The sequence below is a fragment of the Megascapheus bottae genome, chromosome X (genome assembly GCF_031878675.1).
Source record: "Megascapheus bottae isolate mThoBot1 chromosome X, mThoBot2.hap1, whole genome shotgun sequence".
Classification (NCBI taxonomy): domain Eukaryota; kingdom Metazoa; phylum Chordata; class Mammalia; order Rodentia; family Geomyidae; genus Megascapheus; species Megascapheus bottae.
In genome coordinates, this window is record NC_143547.1 from 74254704 (window position 1) to 74265133 (window position 10430).

Sequence of the window (10430 nt, forward strand, 5' to 3'; positions counted from 1 at the left end):
TGGTGCTGAGGCTCAAATGGTAGAGCTCTGGCCTTGAGAAAGTCCAAGGACAGTGCGCAGACCCTGAGCTCAAGCCCAGACTGGCAAAAAAGAATCCAATTAAGAAAAGTAAAGAAAAGGGTATGGAGGGGACCAATGGGTGTAAATGTTGAAAGGGTGGCATCGGTCAAGATATATTGTATTTATATGCTGCTTTGTTAAATGGCAACTCCTTTGTATAACCACTTAAAAATAATACAAAAATTATTTTGACACAATTGGTCATCCATATACAAAACAATAAAGCTGGATTCTTATCTCATACTCAAGGTGAGTTAAAGACCTCAGTGTAAGAGCTAAAGTTATGGTAAAGGCATTGCGAAGCATATATGGAGGTCAGAATTATATCCCCAGTCCAACATAAATTGTAAATAAATACATAAATAAGTAAAAGCTCTTAGAAGAAAACATAGGGGAACATTTTCTTGCCTTTGAATTTGGCAATGGTCTATTAGATATCAATATCATATGTAATGCAAGAAAACACTAGAAAATTATAAAAATCATGAAATTTAAAACCTTTTGTGAATTACCTGATACTGTCAACCGAGTGACAGGATATATCACAGAATGTGAAAGAGTATTCACATATCTGACAAAGTTCTTGTATCTAGAGTATATTGAAACAATTATTGCAATTCATAAACGGACAAGTGAATACACTAGTAGAAAAGATTCTAAGGATTTGAAAACAGAAGTTTCTCCAAAGAAGATATACAAATGACTTGGAAGGATATTCAGTGTCACTAATAATTATGGAGATACAATCAAACTCACCCTGAGATACCACTTCATACTCACTAGATAGCTATCTCAATAACAAAATCCAAAACCAAAAGTGTTGGTGAGAATGTAAGATAAAACATAGTATTCATACTTACCAGGCAGGGAAGATAGATAGCATGATCACGACGGTGGTTTTTCCAGGGCCAGGCTTATCCATTGCATTCCAGATGTGCTGACCCCTGCAATTTCCCCAAATGTGGGAAACTCAACTGCGTAATTTGTGGTAGTGGGGGATTGTGTTCGTGCTCTCCCCTAAAAACAAAAAAAAACACAAAATGTTCATTCACTCATTACTAGTATAGGTGTGAAATTACATAGCAAGTACAACAGTTTTCATTTTAGCAACTACCACCACCACAAGGAGGTCGGTGGTTTCTCTCTAAGTCCAGTAATTCCACTCCTAGGTATACACCCAAAAAACCCAAAAACTTGTACTCTGAAAGAAATAACTGTGTACAAATGGTCATAACAGCATTATTAACAAAAACCAAAAGGTAGGAACAAACTAAATGTTATCAATATGTAAATGGAAAAGCATATAGTAAAATAGTACTGTTCATAAAAAGTAAATGAAGTAATCTATGGTACGACATTGAAGAACCTTGAAAATATTACCTTAAATGAAAGATAATCATATAATATATTATTTCATTTATATGAAATATGCAGAACAGGAAAACCAATAAAGACAGAAAACAAATTAGTGCTAGCCAAGGTTTATGGAGGGAACACAATAGGGAAGGGTTATCTAATAAATATGGAGTTTACATTTGGAGCAATGAAAATATTCTGGAAGTAGATATTAGGTGTACCTAATGCCAGTAGATCATACACTTTTGGATCACGGAAATGGTATTTTTGTTACCTGTATGCTGTCACAATAAAAGATGGAAACAGAAGACAAAACCTTTAACCTTCATTTGGTGGAGATAGCTTGATGATGTCCTGGACAAATCCTCACCATTGTAATAAGTGTTCATTGCAATTATACCTGTAAAATCAAAGTAATAGTAGAGTTGTTGGGGAAGGGATAATAGAATGTATGTACTTAGCATATTTGCTGGCACATGGTAACCTACTGGGTTTGGGGCCCAGGACTGACAAGTGGGATAGGATACAAAGGGAGTAACCCTATAAAGGTAATGTACATTCTAGAAAATAGCAAAAAAAATGTGGACTTCTAGCATCCACAGTCTAGAGAGACACCGTAAAAGTGGACAGTGGGTAAATTGTAGTGCTTACTGCTGCTTCTGATGAGAAGCATTTGAAAGCCACTGTCATGAGAGCTCTAGGATGCTGTGCTAACTCTTTTGGACATTGTCCTTCAGGCAATATGAGTTACTGAAAGATTTAAGCAGAGTAGTGGCATGATCTAATTTTGTGTTTCATCAAGAGTTAGCCAATAGAAAATGTCTTTTGATGTGCTCTCAGTATTTACCTACATAGGATCTTGTCTAGCAAGGATTGTAAATCATTGCCAGCTTTTAGTACAATTAGAGGCCCATGTTTTTCTAATTTACAATGTTAGGGAGATGGTAGCATGCTGTAGGTACTTGAAGAATACATAGACAGCTTTAATAAGTATCATCAAGAACCCACATGAGCAATGTAATCCTTTGGGCTTCTGAAGAGTAGACTGTGGTTTCATTAAGCATGTCTGTGAGAATTATCTCATGTGACAACACTAGATATTTTGGTAATAATGTTTCTGTTGCTCTGATTTGGGGAGGTCTAGCCTATAGAAAATATCCAAAAGTACTAACCTTTGACTTTAAATGTGTCAGATTGTGAATTCTTCTAGGCTACTAATTTCCAAGGTTACTAACTGGCTACAGGTGTGTTGTTGATGCTAACAATAAAGTAAACAACAAAGGCTAAGACTGAAGCTGCTGCAATAGGAGGTGTCTCCAATGCAAGAGTCCACTGAGGTATAATAGGAAACTTGTGCCATGCTGAAACAGATGAATCAGTCACATGGCTGACTGGTGGTGTATATAAGCAGAAAACTTCTAGCATTAGACTGGTTCAGTTCTTTGACTCAAACAGTAGAAGGATGAAGCTTGGCCAGGTGTCTGGAAAGTCCACACAGGCACTGTACCTCAGTTATTGTGGTTATAACAGTACATTTTCCTCTAGTAAAGGTTTACTCTTAACAATGGCAGGGCAGAGAAATGGTGGGAATCAAACATCAAGCAATTCTTGGTGAAGCTCAGGCAGCTATGTGCAACTTTGATTAGCCCCTGTGGAAATGACTCCTGGTTTGTGTTACTTCAGCATCCTTCTTGACTGTGTTCAAAAATTCTACCTTAGCTGTGAAATGTGTACTGAAATCAGTGTAAGTTCAAGTGTGATGTTATTTTAGGAATTGTGGGCATGTCAGGTAAAGCTTATATTTCTCTTGTTTTGTTCTTGAAATCAAACTACATGATCCAGGTAGAGAACAGATTGTATGGAGGTCAAATAGAATGCTGAACATTAAAGTAATAATAACTAACAATTATTGGGCATTTATTATATTCTTTCTCTTATTTTTGCTTCTGGTTTATAGATTACAATATTGACATCAAATGGATAAGTAATTTGTCCCAAGATCATATAGGTAGTACGTGGAAGAGCTACAATTCTAACAAAACTACTTTGTGCTCTGGGCACCTTTGCTAAACAAGTGCAAAATATTGTGTTCACTTCCTTTATAGAATGCTAGGACATATTTAAGATATTACTCAAGCCAAATAATATGCTAAATTTGACTTGGTCAAGGTACAACTAATGATTGTCATTTACCAGGAAATTAACAAAGCTGTAGGCCCCCAAAGTTCCAGTTTCATAATAAAGCCTCAGAGATTAAAATGGAAATGAAATTGGAAATGAGCATGCGCCCGTGGTAAAGATCATGTGGAGATCATTGGCATCTAGGAAAAATGGAAATCTTCATATTTCCAAATTAGAAATAAATCTGGAGTCTCCACAATGGAAGCAAATAAACCACTACCATAAATTGCTGTATTAATTTTGGACTCTGAGATGGAATGTGGAAATGGGGCAGTAATCTAAGCTTTAGAGTCTAGAATGAATAGAATAGCTAGCCTCCAGGGTAAGTGCAGTTTCCTTACTCACTACCAGGAAAAACCCTTGTGATGAGTAATGTTCTATATAACCCCAAACTAAAGGAATATGTAAGGCTGTGCTAAACTGTGCCATGAAATGGGAAGTCTGAATTATCCAGGAGATAATAACTTGAAGGATTTCTATGTAAGAATAAGGGCCCAGAGAAGGGTAAACCCAAGTGTAATAGACTGGAGAAACTTCTCCCTGTTTTCTTCCATATTTAAATTAATGGAATGTTTCCTTACTTCCTGAGTTCCCTCACAGATAACATCTGTCAGTGGTGTTTATAGTGATAGTAGTAGGAGTAATAATAATAATGGACATTTTCCCTAAAATATTGCATTTTATTGCTTTTTAGTATTATGCCACAATTTTTAAATATTTTCATAATCTTCAAGTAGTTGTATAAGGGAGTTGCCATTCAACAAAGCAGTTTATGAATACAATGCATCTTGATTACTGTTTATGGACATTACTAATTATGCCAGGCACTGTGGTCAGAACATTGTATACATTATTTCATTTAAGTGTTTCAACTGCTTACATTGCCTATTCTATGGTGATACTATTTTTAAAATGAAAATATTTAGACAGAGAGAAGTTAAATAATTTGCTTAGGGTCACAGAATAAATGGCAGTATCAGTAACAATCTTAAGAAGATTAAATCCAAAACTTATTGTGTTAACTAACAGAATGAAAATAATGAAAAAAAAGGAAATAAATATGGCTTCTTCCCATCTAAGTCATAAATTACATTTGCTGATATTTCTCCTTGAAACATTTTTCTCCAGATAGTCATGTGGGGCTTCTTTCTCTTTATTCAGCTCTCAGATTAAATGCTATCTAATCACAAAGACCTTTCTTGTTTACCCAATCTAACATGGTTGCCCACTGACTAATGCTTGTCATATAATCTCATGAAATATCATGTTATTTGTGCTTTCCTTCTTATATATTTTCTATCTTCCCCATCACAACCAAAATGAAAATACTATGAAGGGGGAGAATGCTAATCTGTTCTGATCACAGCTGTACAGCTAGCATCTAAACCAATGACAAGTACTTGGGAAGAAACAGATAGATAGCAATATGAATGAACTACCAATACTATGTTATCTCAGATCAATGATGCTTTGTATTGAGGTAATTGGAACTTTCAAGCCTTGGTCTTGAGTAAAGAGCCTACTTGCTACAAAGACCTCACATTTGATAACGTATGTGTCCTGGATGTTCAATGTTATTGGGCTGAATTTGTTCCTGGTAGGTGAAGACGTGGGAATAATGATGTTGTAATAAATGTTCAGCCCTCCGTTTTCCCAAAGGAGAAGCTCTGTGGATTTTCATAGTATATGCGCTCCCACTATAGTTCAAACCATCATGTTTCCAACTGCAACATAATAGCACTAAATCTGGGGTCTAAAGGCATACGCAGTAGCACACTATCAGATACAGTAGCCATAAATAACTTCAACAGCAGGGATAAGAATAAGAAAATATAGAGAGATATTTAACAAACTAAATTTTGGGTATTTGCAGATGTCTTTGTTTTTGAATGTTTGTAATCACAGATTTGTGTGATTTAATACTGACCATGTTTCACACCTATCTTATAGCATTCTTAAATATTTAACAATTGGTTTTCACCAGCCAGTATAAGCCAAACCAAGTACATGACTGGACCAGTGTCCCCTCCATCCATCCCTGAAAAGGAGGCACAGCTGCTTTCTCAGGCTTTGGACATAATCTCCACACTTGTCAATGAGTAATGTGTGCAGCTGCTGATTTTGCTGTGAGTTGGAGGGGCAGTATGAGCAGCTGCAGTGGACAATGCAGGTGGACCCTTTATAAAGTCTATCCTAGGGTCTGATGGTTTTGCATTTTCGTGGGGCTTGGGATCTGGATATTTGAGATCATCTCAGAATGGTGCTAATAAGGAAAAGAATAAAATTTTCTAGTGGAACAGAAATGCATTGCTAAGAAAACTTTCTCCCAAGTGAAAGTGCTAATCACAAGTTGACTCTATTGAGGGGGCATAATATTATGCCATAACAGGATACCTGTGTAGATTTTCCTGTCCATAGGTAACACAATGTGCTTAAGAGCATGAAATCTAGAAGCAGACTGAGTGCTTCATCCAAAATCTTGACTCTATTGCTTATTGGTCGTGTTAAACTCAAGCAAGTTACTTCACACTTTATGCCGCCAGGTCCTTGTCTTTAAAATGGGTGAAGAATGGTACTCGTGTTAAGGTTTATGTCAGAATTAAATTAGTTAAAACTCTTAAATAGTGAGAGATGTCTAAATTATATATAAGTATGTTAATGTTTTTGTTATATGCCTGCTAATAGGTTATGAATGCAATGCATCACCATTCTCTTACATTTCTGGAAGAGAATGGCTTCAGTGGAAAGCAAAACTACCACATTGAATCACTGGTAACTTTTTTTTCTTCCATATATTTTTATTGTAATTAATAGAATGGTTATATTATATTCAATAGATAGACGGTGCATTACTTCACAAACACTGATACCCTTTCTCATGTCTTGGTCCCCATTTCCCTCCCCCCACTCCCACCCCTCATCTTGTTTTCCTCCCTTCCCTATCCTATTTCAAATAACCAAATATGCATATATACAATATCTCAGATAACAAGGTGAAATACTATAAAAATATGAGATAACCAAAGGACAGCAAAAGAGATGAGAGATAACATAGTACATTAAGGACAACAATCACTCATTTTATGGCTTTTATTTCTATCTAGATCCTGGAGGTCCTTTCATTTAGCGTCATACTATTTGGGCTTATGTGTCTAGGTTTTGTTCTATTGTAAAGCTCTGCTAGGAGAGCCCAAGATTTTTGCTGATTATGACAAATGAGGGAAACCATTGAGCCTATGTTCCTTTGAGTCTGGCTTACTTCACTTAAGATGATTTTTTCTAAGTCTTTCCATTTCTTTACAAATGAGGTGATGTCGTTCTTTCTGACAACAGCATAGAATTTCATTGTGTACAAATACCACATCTTGTTGATGCACTCATCAACTGAGGGGCATCTGGCTTGGTTCCATATCTTTGCTATGGTAAATAGTGCTGCAATGAACATCATTGTGCTAGTGGATTTGATCTGTCCTTGTTTCTGGATGATTGGATAAATGCCAAGTAGTGAGATTGCTGGGTCTTAGGAGAGCTCTATGTTTAGTCTTTTGAGGAACTGCCATACTGCTTTCAATGGTGTTTGAATAAGTTTGCATTCCCACCAACAGTGTAGTAATGATCCCTCCTGGCCACAGCCCCTCCAGCATCTGTTGTTATTAGATTTCTTGATGGTGGCCATTCTAACTGGAGTGAGGTGGAATCTAAAGACCTCATATCTAAAATGTATCAACAGCTCAAAAAACTGAATCACTCCAAAACTAATCTCCAAAGAAACAACCATCCCATTAAAAGATAGGCCAAAGACTTAAAGAGAGTCTTCTCTGAAGAAGAAATAAGAATGGCCTATAGACACACTTGAAGAAATGCTCGACATCTCTGGCCATAAAAGAAATGCAAATCAAAAACAACATTGATAACTTTTTGATAGCAGTTTGTCACTGATCTACCTTCCAGTCCGTGCTCTTACTTCTGATCAGCAATGAGGGCGAAGAAAATTCCAAACAGAAAACCAAATGGTCTGGAAGGGGATTTGCCCCTTAGAGGAGTATTGTAGTTGATTATTTGTATCTTATTCTGAATAGGTTTGGTTTTTTTTAAAGTACAATTGTACCTATTGTGGTTAAGAGCATACAAGGTTTCCTGCAAGAGTTCATCTGCCAGGTGTCTCATTGGAAGATTGTGACATGTAAATGAAAATGTAAGTATCTTGAACAGTACCCTCCAATGCAAGGATAAAACCATTACTTTCTAGTGAGAGAGCAGGTGACGTCAAATCCTTGGGGATGTTTGCTTGAGGATTTTAGTAGCATTGTTTGATGCTATTACAAAATAATTCATAGGCTGCTTAAATAATGATGTTCTTAATCACTGAATTATCCTGTAGAAGTGATGTCAGCAAGATGGAAGGCCAGTCAGTCTCAGACCACATGTCCTACCAAACAGTAATTTTACAGCTATCCACTGACAAAAGCAACTCAAGAGAGCTCTGGAACACAATGAAGAACTTCAGAAGCTCAGTGAATTGCAATTAAAAAAAATAAACCAATGTTTAAAAAATAGCTGCATACTACTCATTACCTTACTTGTGTAACTGTGACTCCCTTGCTCTTCACTTAAAAAATAGCTATATAGAAAGAACTAGGAAACATTTTTCTGCTAAGAGAGATTCCTATGAACCATTAACTGTTCTTATGGAGGAAAAGAAATGCAGGATTACTCAGACATCTTTCATTACTAAGGACCTTAATAACTCTTACTGCTTTCATAGCAACCTATAACTTTCATAAACATATAATATATATGCAGTATTCACCAGTATACTACACTCAACTACAGACCCATGTACCTGAAGTTCTCATATCACTTGCCAATTGTACCATTACACTACCATGTGGATACCTGTACCCTCAATTGGCATTGCCACTACCACACATCCATGATTTGGTGTTGATGTAATGTAGCCATACACATAATATACCACTCTGGAAGCATGTGAGATTGATTTTGACAAATTTACATGGAGAAAAGAACAAGAAAAGGATCAACAGTTAGAGGTCTTTGTTAGAAGAATTCCAGTTGCCCTTGCTACCACTATCAAGGAATCCATTAGCATTCACTAATATTGTAGTCAGTATGAAGTCCATGTGATAAGGGGCTGCATAGAGCCACTCTATCCTACCCAGAAAATGTCCTATACTACTGTAGTTAAAAATTGCTTCTCATTGAATTCATACATGAAGTCAACAAGAGATGATAACAGCTCCTTCCAGTGTGTAGGTATCAACACAGGGTCTAAGGAACATCATAGAAGAAGAGACAGACATGATACTAAAAACACATAGAATTCCCAGTGACCAACCACAAAGAAATGGGGATCTTGTGAATAGACTCATGAAGAAATCACGTTAATTCAATTTTAAGAAGCTCTGTGAACTGCACAAGAACACATACAATTCAACAAATTCAGGAAAACAAATACATGAAAAAGTTACATGTCAATATAGAGATTGAAATCATAGAAAGGAAATAAAAACTGGTGCTGAAGAATTCAATGAATCAAGTGAACATTTCAATAGTCTTAAGAGTAGATTTCATCAAGCAGAAGAAAGGATTTGAACTTGATGAAAAGACTTTTGATAGAGTAGAAAAGAATAAATGAAAAAGACTGAAGAAAGCCTATAGGATTTATGGAATAATAATCAAGCAAACCAATTTATATATTATGGAAGTGTTAAAAAGAGAAAATGAAAAGAAAACAAAGCTTATTTGAAGAAATAGTGATTGAAAAGCAGAATAATACCTTAATGCAATGAGACTCTCTAGCTATCATCTCTTCACAGAAACAACAGCGTGGACAATGATTTGTGAACAAAGCTTTGTAGTACAGAAACAGATGCCTCTCTTTCATGGGAAGAAGAGGAAATGTAGCCAATACCAGGCTTGCTATGGTGGGTCAGAGCCCCACTATCCTTGCTAATATACCGGTTCCTACATACCCAGCTATTACATCCATATTACCCTAGTGGCTAACACACGACCTCCAGTACCTCTTACTTGATCTTGGAAAACAAAGTTTGAAAAGTCAACCTTATAAGATATAGGACAATGAAGTGAAAGCCTTGTGACTCATTGCTGAGATGATGAAATCCAGTACTGGAAGGAGGCACTCAAAGTTCCTGCTCCCAAGCTCATATTCATAAACAAGGACTTTGAACTTTATCATCATGCGAGATGGAGACTTGTAGTTATAATTAGACTGACTCCTATCCCAACCATTATTACTTAAATGAAGAAAGATGATAGGACTTTTGTATATCATTAAAGAACAAGCTATTCTGATTTTGGGAATTCAAAAAGGACTTGAGAATGCAAACTAAGAATGTTCCAAAATATAAAACAGTGTACAAATATCTATGTCCAGGAAAGTCCAAAATGATTAGTTTTATGAAGGCTATCTTCAGTTTAATGAAGTCTACCTTGAGAAATATTATAATCAAGTTATCAGAGGTTTAAAAATAAGGAAAATAAAAAGAAAAAATATAGCACATAATGATATTCAAATTTTCTCACAGACAGCACAAATTTTGCATATCAGGAAGTTGTAAGATGATATTAATTATACTAAATGAAAATAGTTTCATCACAGTAAAGCTACATTTAAAAATATTTTAGAAATTAAGACATTCATAAACATAAAAAGCTGAGAAAATTTGTGACTAGAAGATCTTGACATTACAAATGAACAAGCAAATCGCAGACGTTAATTACATAGTCTAGAAGAAATGGATGGATTCTTTAACATATACATATTTCTAAGACTCAATTCCAAACACGAT

General features: G+C 35.8%; 1 non-coding gene across 1 annotated transcript; it reads left to right on the plus strand.

The window, feature by feature from the left end:
- Positions 1–912: 912 nt before the first annotated feature.
- On the plus strand, positions 913–1080 carry LOC150041345 (U1 spliceosomal RNA). The gene has a single exon (XR_016533994.1). It is a non-coding gene; the product is annotated as a U1 spliceosomal RNA (small nuclear RNA).
- Positions 1081–10430: the final 9350 nt, after the last annotated feature.